At 37.3% G+C, this 16,086-nt stretch overlaps 1 protein-coding gene across 1 annotated transcript in view; it reads left to right on the top strand.

Moving 5' to 3' along the window:
• CNTN5 (contactin 5) overlaps positions 1-16,086 on the top strand; it is a 1,393,643-nt gene that overhangs the window by 306,101 nt on the left and 1,071,456 nt on the right. The gene's annotated exons all lie outside the window — the stretch shown is intronic.

Here is a 16,086-nt window from a genome sequence, read left to right as displayed (position 1 = left end):
TATTCACAAAGTGAGCATGAACATTTCAATTTATTGAAATTATTTCAATTTAATTTATTAATTCAATTCAATTTATTAATTCAATTATTTCAATTTAATCTACTGTGTGCTACTTAACTATAATACATATGATGCATTTTTATATAATCAGCCAAGGAGGTCAATCCATTTGGGATGTAGAATTATTTATCTTTGTTTTCTAATTATTTATAAAATACCGACAGTATCATACCCAATTTCAAGGCTGTGATAGATCTATCGTTTAATTTGTCAGGTTAATTCAAGTTAATTGATTCAAAATATTGGCAAGTATTTTCCTAAGCCTTTTCTATGATTTCAGTTTCTTCAGGCTTGAAAATTAGAGTAAAGAAGGAAAGTGACTTTTAGAACAGTTCTGTGGGAGAGTGTTAAGAGTCAAGAGTTTGACATGAAATTTTACTTTCTACTAGTCACACTCCTGTTCTGGGGTATCACTACAGAAAATTTTACATTTCAGGTGCCTTTCATACATTCCATTAAGTCATACCAGTTTTTCATTTTTATTGAAGGTCCTAACTACACTAGGTATCTTTAAATTATTTTTTTGGAGAAAAATAACCATGAATTTTCATTTTCTCAAAGTCTAGAAAATAAGGGGAGAGAAAAGATAAGGAAGTAGATTGAAAGTCTCTCATAGTGAAACCCCAAGCCATGGAAAAAGAGTTAGTTCCCCATGAATTAGTCCATTGCTATATTCTAATATTGAACAGATTTTTCAGCCAAATTTTGCCATCATATTTCTGCTTGTTACAACAAGAATGATCTGAGAATAGGTTACATATACAAAATAAAATAAAAATAACAATTTGTGTTCTATCTACACACACATTTGGAAGGTATTATTTCCTGTATACAAAGCATTTTGTCTTCAAATCTTAATCACTGGAGCATCTTAACAAATCAAACTGTATATTAACTTGCTGCTTCTCTAATACCTGTGAATACCAGAGATAAATTATATGCAGACATCTTAATTGAATTTTGCAATGTTAGAAACTATTTATGGTTCTTGTGACATTTTTAAAGAAAGACAGCTGAACACAGCGTATCAGCTGTGGTTAAGAGGATTTTGGATCTAATGCTCACTTCCAGATGCATGATGGATATGCAATTTAAATTTATGGTAGACATAGCAGATGGAAGTAGAATGGAGTAAATGCCTTTGCCACCTGTGAACTGGTGCATTTTATCAATTACCAGCTGAATCGTGTTAAATTCAAGTACTTCAACAGAACTCTAATTAATTTTTGAGAAGGGGATTTTGGCAACCTATTAAGAAATCTAGGTTTCACGTTGAGGATGAGGAACGTATTTTACTGTACAGAGAACCTATGGACACGGGTTTGGCAGAGCATAGCTCACTCTTGTTATGTCACTCATGCTATTATTCTGCCTGGCTAATTGAAAAGCATATTGGTAGAATAGGAAGCAGTTGAAACAGATGAGACAGACTGAGCACTCCAAAAAGACATAAGTGAATTAGAATTGATGAATCTGATGAGAGTGAATTTACAGTGTCACTTTAAATAAAGCCCCATTTCATTCATGTACTTGTACCTAATCTGTCACTACAGCTACTAGAAACATTCAGGAAAGGCACTGACAGTTTTATCTTGACACAATCAGCTAAATTCCTGCCATAATAAGCAGTAACATATATTAAAAGGGGTCCTGAGTTCAGCCTCTGACAATGAAATATTTCACTCAATAACTTACACAATGCTATTTAATAGACTTTGGCTCAGTTCCACGAGAAAGAGCTTCATTCCATTAGAGAAGAGCCTGTGTGGTTCCAAGTTTATAGATATTCAGAATTGGCAGAATTCTTATCACTTAATGAAAAAACTCTAATTCCTAGTATCAAGGCATATAAATAAAGAGTACAACAGCTGTTGAAAATAGAGTGGAATGCTCTCTCATTTTAAAAAATGAGAAATTTAATCTTTCATACTTAATGTTCTTGAAAATTTCATAAAAATTTGAAAGAAAAAAATCCTTTTCACATAGTTTATTTTTTATTTATTTTTTAAAAATAATCCTCAACCTTTAAGTTGTGCGTTTGTTTTCTTTTTTTTAAAAAATAATAATTTATTTTTCTGCATCGGGTCTTAGTTGTGGCATGCAGGATCTTTTGTTGTAGTGATTGGCTCTTTGTTGTGGCAGCAGGCTTCTCTCCAGAGCTCAGTAGTTGTGGCACACAGTCTCTCTAGTTGTGGTGTGTATGCTCTGGAGCATGCAGGGTCTAGAGTACATGGGCTCAGTAGTTGACGCTCGTGGGCTTTGTTGCCCTGCCACATGTGGGATCTTAGTTCCCTGACCAGGGATTAAACCTGTGTTCCCTGCATTGGAAGGTGGATTCTTAACTACTGGACGATCAGGGAAGTCCCCTTTTCACATACTTTAGTTGCTACACATGTACTGTTTATGTTAACAGCACTGCTACTTGTTATAATGTTTACAGTGTGGTATCCAGAATTCACAACTTAAAATAATGGGGAAGTTCCATGAAGATAGTTTTGGCTGAATATTAGAACTTCCTAACAATTGGAGTGTCCACAATAGTCTTTCGAGGGTAGTGTGTCCAAATCAATGGGAAAGTACAATTCCTAATTGTCAGGAAGGGAGATGGAAGAGTTCCCTCCAAAATTGTTATTCAATAATAAAATCTTAATTCATTCTAAGATGTTTGTTATAAAGATCAGTATTTTGCTACTTGTAAAAATTAGTTTTTTTAAATTTTAACTATATTTGTAGGTTTTTGTCTTTTGGAAGTTACTATTTTCAAATATTTTATAGGAAAATTTGTTATATAAAGTATACAAAAATCCCTGGATATGTGAACCAAAACAGGATGACAAATAATTTATCGGTTTGTAGAAAATATTTTATAATTTGAAGTTGTATGAATTTCTTAGATAGCATTTACCTCTGTCTGCCAGTTGTAGAGGTGGGAGGGGGTGGTTTAAGTTGGCTACCAAAGTATTATCTTCAATATCATTTTATTCAGAGAAGATATGTTGGTGAATTAATATTTCTCAAGTTGAGTTCGAAGGTTATGAAAAAAATTAAGTTTGCCCAAAGCAAAAAGGGGAAAAGAAAGTACTAAGTTTCAGTGTGATAATATGAAGGAGTGCCTAGGTTTTATATTACATAGACTTTTGCTAGCATTCACAAACTGTAAACATTCAAACACTTCAAGTAATGTGAATGTATGCAAAATACATCATACATGATACTTGACCAGTAAATAGTAATGTTTATTGAATATTTCTATTGTGGAAAGAATTAACAGAGACAGAGGAAAGAGTGGCATTTAGGCATTTAGTGTCATGTTTTCCTATACCTTTATTTAGATGCCAGGGAAGACTGAGTGTGGAAAATAAAAACCAAAATGATTTTTCTGAGGCAGTTTTCAAATATATAAGAAAGTTTCTGTTTAATCCTGCTTATATACAAGGAATGGAAACCCTCAGCTTGAATACTCAGCTACCTGAATGGCTCAAGTCTATCCTACAAAATATATGAGGGTCTCTATCTCTACCAGTAGATGTCTGAAATTTAGTTACTCTTTCTGTACTAAGCTTACTTTACTTAGTATGTCCTAGACAGACTAATGATTAATAAGATGCAAACAATTTTTTCCCTAAAATCTGTCATATTTACTGAGTGTATTGACATGATTTTGACAAATGGAGAGATTACAAGCTTTGGAATAAGGATGAGTCAGCATTGAATCTCTGCTGTAAATTTGCTCCCTGTAGAAACTTGGGCTTAATTGTTATGAATCTTAAGTTTCCTTCAGCTTTAAAAAAAAAAATGATGTCTCATTTTACAAGGCTATGAGAAGTTGAAATTAAGCAAGTCTGTCTATCTACTATCTATCTACCTACCTATCTATCATATGTACATACACACACATACACACATATGGACTTTGGTATCTGGAAGGTGTTTATTATGATTGCTATTGTGATAGAATGAATACCACACTATTTTGCCACTGAGTAGAACAATACTGAGAGTCTGATGAGATTTTAAAAAGGAAGGAAGGGAGAGAATGCGGGAAGGAGAAAGGAAGGAGAGGAGGAAGGGTGGGAGGTAGAGAAGGTAGGGAAGTGGTAAGAAGGAAAGAAGGGAAGCAAAAGAAGGCAAGAAGAAAGAAAGAGAAAGGAAGAAAGAAGAGAAAAAGAAGACAGGAAGGAAAGAAAGGATAAAAGAAAAGTAAAGAAAGAGAGAGAGAGAGATACGGAGGGAGGAAGGGGGAAAGAGCAGAAAGAAAAATAGATATGACCCTTTTTCAAAGCATTAATAATATTTGCATCCTGGGGCTCTTGTGGGATATAATATAAACATAGAAAAGTGATTCATCTGTCATAAGTTATTAGAAAATGGGATGCAAAACAAATACTCCCATTCATAATCGAAACAATGATTATTTAATACTCTGCTGGATTTTGTGCTGGCACATAGCATTATTTCCTCATTTTTTCCTCTTCAGTACATTAGAGGGCCTGGGGGCCTAATAATTGCACTTCTCAGAAGACCTGCCAGCAAGACGCAGGATTAGGTGCCACTCAACAGGAAACATGAGATATGGAAGTTATAAGAGAAGTAGAAGTCTTGCCATGGTCCTTCCAGTTCTAGTGACCCCAGATGCTTTTCTTAGTATCTTATGTCTCAGTGCTGGAAGCTATTATCATTACTGGCAGTTATGTATAGTTTTTGACCATTCTTACAGTTTCAAGGGTAGTGGTTAAATGAAGATTTAGCAGTGCTTTCGGACAGTTGTTCCTTCAGCCTTTTAAACAGTTTATAAGCACCTAATATCTAAATTCTTTTCTGCTTTAAATACCATGAGGGTTTTTTTTAACATCATTATTGGAGTATAATTGCTTTACAACTGTGTGTTAGTTTCTGCCTTATAACAAAGTGAATCAGTTATATATATATATATATATATATATATATATATATTCCCATATCTCTTCCCTCTTGCATCTCCCTCCCTCCCACCCTGCCTACCCCACCCCTCTAGGTGGTCACAAAGCACCAAGCTGATCTCCCTTTGCTATGTGGCTGCTTCCCACTAGCTATCTATTTTACGTTTGGTAGTGTGTATATGTCCATGCCACTCTCTTGCTTTGTCACAGCTTACTCTTCCCCCTCCCCATATCCTCAAGTCCATTCTCTAGCAGTAGTGTGTCTTTACTCCTGTCTTACTCTAGGTTCTTCATGACTTTTTTTTTCTTAAATTCAATATATATGAGTTAGCATATGGTATTTGTCTTTCTCTTTCTGACTTACTTCACTCTGTATGATAGACTCTAGGTCCATCCACCTCATTACAAATAGCTCAATTTCGTTGCTTTTTATGGCTGAGTAATATTCCATTGTATATATGTGCCACATCTTCTTTATCCATTCATCCGATGTTGGACACTGCGGGTGTTTCCATCTCCAGGCTATTGTAAACAGAGCTGCAATGAACATTTTCATACATGACTCTTTTTGAATTATAGTTTTCTTGGTGTATATGCCCAGTAGTGGGATTGCTGGGTCATATGGTATGTCTATTTGTAGTTTTTTAAGGAACCTCCATACTGTTCTCCATACTGCCTATACCAATTCACATTCCCACCAGCAGTGCAAGAAGGTTCCCTTTTCTCCACACACTCTCCAGCATTTATTGTTTCTAGGTTTTTCGATGATGGCCATTCTGACTGGTGTGAGATGATATCTCATTGTAGTTTTGATTTGCATTTCTCTAATGATTAAAGATGTTGAGCATTCTTTCATGTGTTTGTTGGCACTCTCTATATATCTTCTTTGGAGAAATGTCTATTTAGGTCTTCTGCCCATTTTTGGATTGGGTTGTTTGGTTTTTTTTGTTATTGAACTGCATGAGCTGCTTGTAAATTTTAGAGATTAATCCTTTGTCAGTTACTTCATTTGCAAATATTTTCTCCCATTGTGAGGGCTGTCTTTTGGTCCTGTTTATGGATTCCTTTGCTGTGCAAAAGCTTTGAAGTTTCATTAGGTCCCAATTGTTTATTTTTGTTTTTATTTCCATTTCTCTAGGAGGTGGGTCAAAAAGGATCTTGCTGTGATTTATGTCATAGAGTGTTCTGCCTATGTTTTCCTCTAAGAGTTTGATAGTTTCTGGTCTTACATTTAGGTCTTTAATCCATTTTGAGCTTATTTTTGTGTATGGTGTTAGGGAGTGTTCTAATCTCATACTTTTACATGTACCTCTCCAGTTTTCCCAGCACCACTTACTGAAGAGTCTGTCCTTCTCCACTGTACATTCCTGCCTCCTTTATCAAATTTAAGGTGACCATATGTGCATGGGTTTATCTCTGGGCTTTCTATCCTGTTCCATTTACCTATCTTTCTGTTTTTGTGCCAGTACCATACTGTCTTGATTACTGTAGCTTTGTAGTATAGTCTGAAGTCAGGGAGCCTGATTCCTCCAGCTCCGTTTTTCGTTCTCAAGATTGCTTTGGCTATTCGGGGTCTTTAGTGTTTCCATACAAATTGTGAAATTTTTTGTTCTAGTTCTGTGAAAAATGCCAGTGGTAGTTTGATAGGGATTGCATTGAATCTGTAGATTGCTTTGGGTAGTAGAGTCATTTTCATAATGTTGATTCTTCCTATCCCAGAACATGGTATATCTCTCCATCTATTTGTATCATCTTTAATTTCTTTCAGCAATGTCTTATAATTTTCGGCATATAGGTCTTTTGTCTCCTTAGGTAGGTTTATTCCTAGATATTTTATTCTTTTTGTTGCAGTGGTAAATGGGAGTGTTTTCTTGATTTCATTATCAGATCTTTCATCATTAGTGTATAGGAATGTCAGAGATTTCTGTGCATTAATTCTGTATCCTGCTACTTTACCAAATTAATTGATTAGTTCTAGTAGTTTTCTGGTAGCATCTTTAGGATTCTCTATGTATATTATCATGTCATCTGCAAACAGTGAGTGACAGCTTTACTTCTTTTCCTATTTGGATTACTTTTATTTCCTTTTCTTCTCTGATTACTGTGGCTAAAACTTTCAAAAGTATGTTGAATAAGAGTGGTGAGGCCTTCCCTGGTGGCGCAGTGGTTGAGAGTCTGCCTGCCGATGCAGGGTACACGGGTTCGTGACCCGGTCTGGGAAGATCCCACATGCCACAGAGCGGCTGGGCCTGTGAGTCATGGCTGCTGAGCCTGCTCATCCAGAGCCTGTGCTCCACAATGGGAGAGGCCACAACAGTGAGAGGCCAGCATACCACAAAAAAAAAAAAAAAAAAGAGTGGTGAGAGTGGGCAACCTTGTCTTGTTCCTGATCTTAGTGGAAATGCTTTCAGGTTTTCACCATTGAGGATGATATTGGCTGTGGGTTTCTCATATATGGCCTTTATTATGTTGAGGAAAGTTCCCTCTATGCCTACTTTCTGCAGGGTTTTTCTCAAAAATGGCTGTTGAATTTTGTTGAAAGCTTTCTCTGCATCTATTGAGATGATCATATGGCTTTTCTCCTTCAATTTGTTAATATGGTGTATCACGTTGATTAATTTGTGTATATTGAAGAATCCTTGCATTCCTGGAATAACCCCCACTTGATCATGGTGTATGATCCTTTTAATGTGCTGTTGGATTCTGTTTGCTAGTATTTTGTTGAGGATTTTTGCATCTATGTACATCAGTGACATTGGCCTGTAGATTATTTTCCTTGTGACATCCTTTTCTTGTTTTGGTATCAGGGTGATGGTGGCCTCATAGAATGAGTTTGAGAGTGTTTCTCCATCTGCTATATTTTGGAAGAGTTTGAGAAGGATAGATGTTAGCTCTTCTCTAAATTTTTGATAGAATTCGCCTGTGAAGCCATCTGCTCCTGGGCTTTTGTTTGTTGGAAGATTTCTTGTTTGTTTGTTTTTTGTTTTTGTTGTACGTGGGCCTCTCACTGTTTTAGCCTCTCTTGTTGTGGAGAGCAGGCTCTGGACGCGCAGGTCCAGTCACCATGGCTCACTGTCCAGCCGCTCCATGGCATGTGGCATCCTCCCGGACCAGGGCACGAACCCGTGTCCCCTGCATCGGCAGGAGGACTCTCAACCACTGTGCCACCAGGTAAGACCAGTTGGAAGATATTTAATCACAGTTTGAATTTCAGTGCTTGTGATTGGTCTGTTCATATTTTCTATTTCTTCCTGTTTCAGTCTTGGCAGGTTGTACATTTCTAAGAATTTGTCCATTTCTTCCACGTTGTCCATTTTATTGGCATAGAGTTGCTTGTAGTAATCTCTCATGATCTTTTGTATTTCCGCAGTGTCTGTTGTTACTTCTCTGTTTTCATTTCTAATTCTATTGATTTGAGTCTTCTTTTTTTTCTTGGTAAGTCTTGCTAATGGTTTAGCATTTTGTTTATCTTCTCAAAGAACCAGTTTTTAGTTTTATTGATCTTTGCTATTGTTTCCTTCATTTCTTTTTCATTTATGTCTGATCTGATTTTTATGACTTCTTTCCTTCTGCTAACTTTGGGGTTTTTTTGTTCTTCTTTCTCTAATTGCCTTAGGTGCAGGTTTAGGTTGTTTATTCGTGATGTTTCCTGTTTCTTAAGATAGGATTGTATTGCTATAAACTTCCCTCTTAGAACTGCTTTTGCTGCATCCCATAGGTTTTGGGTCATCATGTCTCCATTGTCATTTGTTTCTAGGTATTTTTTGATTTCCTCTTTGATTTCTTCAGTGATCACTTCTTAATTAAGTAGTGTATTGTTTAGCCTCCATGTGTTTATATTTTTTACAGATCTTTTCCTGTAATTGATATCTAGTCTCATAGCATTGTGGTTGGAAAAGATACTTGATACAATTTCAATTTTCTTAAATTTACCAAGGCTTGATTTGTGACCCAAGATATGATCTATCCTAGAGAATGTTCCATGAGCATTGAGAAAAATGTGTATTCTGTTGTTTTTGGATGGAATGTCCTATAAATATCAATTAATTCCATCTTGTTTAATGTATCATTTAAAGCTTGTATTTCCTTAATTATTTTCATTTTGGATGATCTGTCCATTGGTGAAAGTGGGGTGTTAAAGTCCCCTACTATGAATGTGTTACTGTCGATTTCCCCTTTTGTGGCTGTTAGTATTTGCCTTATGTATTCAGGTACTTCTATGTTGGGTGCATAAATATTTACAATTGCTATATCTTCTTCATGGATCAATCCCTTGGTCATTATGTAGTGTCCTTCTTTGTCTCTTCTAATAGTCTTTATTTTAAAGTCCATTTTTTCTGATATGAGAATTGCTACTCCAGCTTTCTTTTGGTTTCCATTTGCATTGACTATCTTTTTCCATCCCCTGACTTTCAGTCTGTATACGTCTCTAGGTCTGAAGTGTGTCTCTTGTAGACTGCTTGTATACGGGTCTTGTATTTGTATCCATTCAGCCAATCTGTGTCTTTTGGTGGGAGCATTTAGTCCATTTACATTTAAGGTAATTATCAATATGTATGTTCCTATTCCCATTTTCTTAACTGTTTTGGGTTCGTTATTGTAGGTCTTTTCCTTCTCTTGTGTTTCTTGCCTAGAGAAGTTCCTTTAGCATTTGTTGTAAAGCTGGTTTGGTGCTGAACTCTCTCAGCTTTTGCTTGTCTGTAAAGGTTTTAATTTCTCCATCAAACCTGAATGAGATCCTTCCTGGGTAGAGTAATCTTGGTTGCAGGTTTTTCTTCTTCATCAATTTAAATATGTCCTGCCACTCCCTTTTGGCTTGCAGACTTTCTGCTGAAAGATCAGCTGTTAACCTTCTGGGGATTCCATTGTGTGTTATTTGTTGTTTTTCCTTTGCTGCTTTTAATATGTTTTCTTTGTATTTAATTTTTGACAGTTTGATTAATATGTGTCTTGGCATATTTCCCCTTGGATTTATCCTGTAGGGGACTCTCTGTGCTTCCTGGACTTGATTAACTATTTCCTTTCCCATATTAGGGGAGTTTTCAACTATAATCTCTTCAAATATTTTCTCAGTCCCTTTGTTTTTCTCTTCTTCTTCTGGAACCCTTATAATTCGAATGCTGGTGCATTTGATGTTGTCCCAGAGGTCTCTGAGACTGTCCTCAGTTCTTTTCATTCTTTTTTCTTTATTCTGCTCTGCAGTAGTTATTTCCAGTATTTTATCTTCCAGGTCACTTATCCGTTCTTCTGCCTCAGTTATTCTGCTATTAATCCCTTCTAGAGTATTTTTAATCTCATTTGTTGTGTTGCTCATCATTGCTTGTTTCATCTTTAGTTCTTCTAGGTCTTTGTTAAATGTTTCTTGCATTTTATCTATTCTATTTCCAAGATTTTGGATCATCTTTCCTATCATTATTCTGAATTCTTTTTCAGGTAGACTGCCTATTTCCTCTTCATTTGTTAAGTCTGGTGGGTTTTTATCTTGCTCCTTCATCTGCTGTGTGTTTTTCTGTCTTCTCCTTTTGCTTATCTTACTGTTTTTGGCGTCTTCTCTTTGCAGGCTGCAGGTTCGTAGTTCCCGTTGTTTTTGGTGTTTGTCCCCAGTGGCTAAAGTTGGTTCAGTGGGTTGTGTAGGCTTCCTGGTGGAGGAGACTAGTGCCTGTGTTCTGGTGGATAAGGCTGGATCTTGTCTTTCTGGTGGGCAGGTCCATGTCTGGTGGTGTGTTTTGGGGTGTCTGTGGACTTATTATGATTTAAGGCAGCCTCTCTGCTAATGGGTGGGTTTGTGTTCCTGTCTTGGTAGCTGTTTGGCATAGGGTGTCCAGCACTGTAGCTTGCTGGTCCTTGAGTGAAGCTTGGTGCTGCTGTTGAGATGAAGATCTCTGGGAGATTTTTACTGTTTGATATTATGTGGAGCTGGGAGGTCTCTTGTGGACCAGTGTCCTGAAGTTGGCTCTCCCACCTCAGAGGCACAGCACTGACTGCTGGCTGCAGCACCAAGAGCCTTTCATCCACACGGCTCAGAATAAAATGGAGAAAAAGTAGAACAAAGAAAGAAAGAAAGAAAGAAACAAACAAACAAACAAAGGAAGAAAGGAAGAAAGAAAGAAAGAAAGAAAGAAAGAAAGAAAGAAAGAAAGAAAGAAAGAAAGGAAGGAGAGTGGGAGGGAGGGAGGGAGGGAGGGAGGGAGGAAGGAAGGAAGGAGGGAAGGAAGGAAGGAGGGAAGGAAGGAAAGAAAGGAAGAAGATAAAATAATGTAAGATAAAATAAAATAAAGTTATTAAAATAAAAAATAATTATAAAGAAAAAAGATTTTTTTAAGAAATTATTAAGAAAAAAAATTTTTTTAAGAAAAAAATTAAAACGGAACCCTAGGACAAATGGTGGAAGAAAAGCTATACAGACAAAATCTCACACAGAAGCATACACATACACACTCACAAATAGACGAAAAGGGGAAGAAATAATAAATCTTGCTCTCAAAGTCCACCTCCTCAATTTGGGATGATTCGTCATCTATTCATGTATTTCACAGATGCAGGGTACATCAAGTTGATTGTGGAGCTTTAATCCGCTGCTTCTGAGGCTGCTGGAAGAGATTTCCCTTTCTCTTCTTTGTTCTCACAGCTCCCGGGGCTCAGCTTTGGTTTTGGCCCCGCCTCTGCATGCAGGTCGCCAGAGGGTGTCTGTTCTTTGCTTAGATAGGACGTGGTTAAAGGAGCAGCTGCTTCGGGGACTCTGGCTCACTCAGGCCGGAGGGAGGGAGGGGTACGGAGTGCAGTGTGAGCGTGCCGCAGCAGAGGCCGGCATGACATTGCAGCAGCCTGAGGCGTGCCGTGTGTTCTTCTGGGGAAGTTGTCCCTGGATCCCGGGATCCTGGCAGTGGCGGGCTGCACAGGCTCCCCGGAAGGGAGGTGTGGAGAGTGACCTGTGCTCACTCACAAGCTTTTTGGTGGCGGCAGCAGCAGCCTTAGCGTCTCATGCCCGTCTCTGGGGTCCGCGCTGTTAGCTGCAGCTTGCCCCGGTCTCTGGAGCTCCTTTAAGCAGCGCTCTTAATCCCCTCTCCTTGTGCACCAGGAAACAAAGAGGGAAGAAAAAGTCTCTTGCCTCTTCGGCAGGTCCTGACGTTTTCCCGGACTCCCTCCCGGCTAGCCGTTGTGCACTAACCCCTTCAGGCTGTGTTCACACCGCCAACCCCAGTCCTCTCCTTGTGTTCCGACCAAAGCCCAAGCCTCAGCTCCCAGCCCCGCCCACCCCGGCGGGTGAGCAGACAAGCATCTTGGGCTGCTGAGTGCTGGTCTGCACCGATCGTCTGGGCGGGAATCTCTCCGCTTTGCCCTCTGCAGCCCTGTTGCTGTGCTCTCCTCCGTGGTCCCGAAGCTTCCCGCCTCCACCACCCGCAGTCTCTGCCTGCGAAGGGGCTTCCTAGTGTGTGGAAACCTTTCCTCCTTCACAGCTCCCTCCCACTGGTGCAGGTCCTGTCCCTATTTTTTTGTCTCTGTTTATTCTTTTTTTCTTTTGCCCTACGCAGGTACGTGGGGACTTTCTTGCCTTTTAAGGTCTGAGGTCTTCTGCCAGCATTCAGTAGGTGTTCTGTAGGAGTTGTTCCACGTGTAGATGTATTTCTGGTGTATCTGTGGGGAGGAAGATGATCTCCGTGTCTTACTCTTCAGCCATCTTCCCCTCATCCCCATGAGTTTTATTTTTATTGTTTTACCTGGCCTTGGCAGGTAAAGAAAATGTCTAAAGGTAAACAAACAAACAAAAAGTAGACAGCACATATATAACAGATATATACAAAACCCTGTCCTTTGACTTTGGACTTAGTCATGTGTGACTGTCTTTGGCCAATAGAATGAGGCAAAAGTAATAGTATATCAGCCCTGAGCTTGGACCTTCAGATACGTTGTATATTTCCACAAACCCTGTATTGTTTTCTCATCATCATGAGAATAAGGGGAAAAAAGACAGTGGAGCAGTGCCACCCCAGGAGAACCATCCCAGCTAAGCCTAGCTGTAATCAGCTGACCCTCAGCCACTCAAGATAAGTAAGTGATAATAAATGATTGTTATTTTAAAACATTGAATTTTGGAATGGTCTGTTGTGCGGCAATGGCTAACTAATACAACTATTATTCACAAAGAAATTTATTTTCCACTTGTTCTAGATACTTATTATTCCTAAACATGCATTTCACTGCCCTTCTCCAATTCCACTGTTTTTATTATTAACCCTATCTGGCATACTCTATACCCCCAGTTTTCCCTGTTTTCATGTTCAAGATTAACATCAAATGCAACTGTTTCCACATTATGCGTCATTCTCTTTTTGCATTAAATAAGAAATATGCCACATACTGACTGACATCATCAATTATTTGTTCATCTGCTTTTATTTTCTATACAATATTTTATAAAGCTAAGCACTTTAATTTTATACTAATCTGTACCATCCATAGACTTTACACATAATGCATTCTTAATAATTGGACAAAAAACATAAGGAATGATTTATATAGCTGATATTCATCAGTAAAAGGACAGATTTTTATATTAGGCTGAAAAATTAATTTCATTTACAAATTAATCTTCCAGATTCAAGTTTTCCCCTTTTTTTCTATAGGATTGTAAGGGAAAGAGTTCAAATGTAAATAAGCTGGGTTGACAATCATGCCTTTACAGATGTTAACTATTCTCCAAATGATGATCTACCATCCTCAGCACTAGCATGTCAAATTAAGGAAGTCTAAAATCCCTATCGCTAATGTATGGTAAGTTAAGTAATTAGACTACTAGCAATAAAGATTACACTGTAAATGATTTCCAAGCAACAGTATTCTGCCTTAGTATACTTTGAGGCAATAGTTGAGTTTCAAAAACTGGAATGTTATTTGAAGAATGATAAACTTTGCACAAAAGCATCTCTTTTCCCTTGAAAATCAACTATCTACATTTTCTTGTGTTCTAACTTAGAAACTGGTATCTCTATAAGCTTTGTAGTGATTAGTTCATATATAAAAGATATATTAAATTGTCTATAAACTTTTCTTGTAGCTTGTAAATTGCACATAGTGGCACCATTCTGTGCTTTGTCAATTCTATTCTATGACCATAATTGCAAATCTCATTAAAAGAAAACAACTCTCTATCTATATGTATGTATATATGTATACATATGTATACATATATATGCTTTTTCTTTAATACTATCATGTTTACTTTTCAAACCTTTTTTTTTCTTACCTAATTTGCCTCTGACATGTTGAAGACAGGAAAAGAAGAAATAGAATACTTTCAGTAAAAAGTTTTGTTTTTTTTTTCTTTTTTTTTTGTGGTACACGGGCCTCTCACTGCCGCGGCCTCTCCCACTGCGGAGCACAGGCTTCAGACGTGCAGGCCCAGCGGCCATGGTCCACGGGCCCAGCCGCTCCGCGGCACATGGGATCCTCCCGTACCGGGGCACGAACCTGCATCCCCTGCATCAGCAGGCGGACTCTCAACCACTGCGCCTCCAGGGAAGCCCTCAGTAAAAAGTTTTTCATCACACATGATTTAGGTGATTTGGGGGGCCATGCTTATACATAAGATGATGTAGGTAGGTTTCAGGAAAATGAAGAAGCTTAAGATTTAGGGTTGCTTATAGTACTTACTTTTAAATACTCATTCCTTCTTTCTGCTTTATGGAATGTTGGAAATCTCCAAGACTTAGCTTGCCCACCACCTCATAGACTTAATCAAGGACAATACATTATACCAAGCACTTCATACTACCTGTGTGCTTCTCAAATTGGTAAATTCTTGAAATAATAGAACATTTCATTATTATATACTAAATATAAATTTTAATAATATTTTAAAATTCAAAATATTTGATATTAAGCTAGCATGTGGAATGGAAAGTATTAAAGGACCTCTGAGATTTATTTGGGATAAAGAAAAAGGTGAAAAATGACCTTTGTGTTTATATGTCACTACAGCAAATCATATTGTTCTAAGATTTCAGTGATGTGTAGCAGTGGAAATAACAGAGATGGGTACAATAGACTTTTCCATAGACTGACTTTTCCATGTCATTTAATCCTCTCTAGTGTCTTCAGAACAGCCCAACAGAGGTAATGATAACAGATTGTCACATTATTATCCACATGATGACCTGTTTAGGCAGAAGATTAAAAAAAAACACTGTACTCCCAAAGCTATGGGTAAAAATACAGATTGTCAGTTCATCAATTTTGTGCACACTCTCTCTCAACACACACACACACACACACACACACACACACACACATGTCATATGCATTGGTGTATTATGTCTTTATTAGAAAGTATGTACTATTGAGAATACTATCAAGATCTGGGAAATAAATTTTTTAAAAAGTCAGTATAGTCAAGTTTGAGTGATAAAAGATATGTCCTTTACTCTTTGAAGTTCTCAGACTTTCACTCACAAACATGTAAACATCTTTAAAAGCAATTCTAACAGCTATTATGATAATTCTAATACTATAATTCTTTTATAATTCTAATGGATTAAAAAAAGAATGCAAGAAGATAGCAGGCCTCTAGAAATAGATAGAGGACCATTCTGTCAATTGAGAGTTGATATCCTTACTCTGTTAGCCAGAAGAAACTGTAAAGAATTCTACATGCAAAGCAACTGAGAAGTATATCATAAAGTGGCAAATATCTAAGAGAATTCTATAAAGAATATATTGGGCTGAGCCACGGTTGTGCTATACAGTAAAACTAGCCACAAGTGGCTATTCAGCACTTGAAACGTAGCTAGTTTAAATTGAAATGTGTTGTGAAAATAAAATACAACACAGATGTCCAAGACTCAGTACGAAAAAACAAAAGTAAAGTATTTTATTAGTAATTTTATTCTGATTATACAAAATATATTTTGATTACATGTTGTGATATTTTAGATGTATTAGATTAAAAAAATATATGAACAAAGCAAAATATATTAATTTTACCTATTTCTTTTTCCTTTAAAATTACCTATTTGGCTTGCATTTGTGGCTCTTAAATTTACATCAAATAGGGCTGGTGTAAGGAATTTCAGCAGCATCATGTAATTACTGATTAAGGCAATCACAAGTT

Source organism: Monodon monoceros, unplaced genomic scaffold, assembly GCF_005190385.1.
Source record: "Monodon monoceros isolate NGI ecotype Baffin Bay Population unplaced genomic scaffold, NGI_Narwhal_1 Super_Scaffold_7, whole genome shotgun sequence".
Lineage (NCBI taxonomy): Eukaryota > Metazoa > Chordata > Mammalia > Artiodactyla > Monodontidae > Monodon > Monodon monoceros.
The sequence above is the reverse complement of the archived record's forward strand: the minus strand, read 5'-3'. Positions and strand labels throughout refer to the sequence as shown.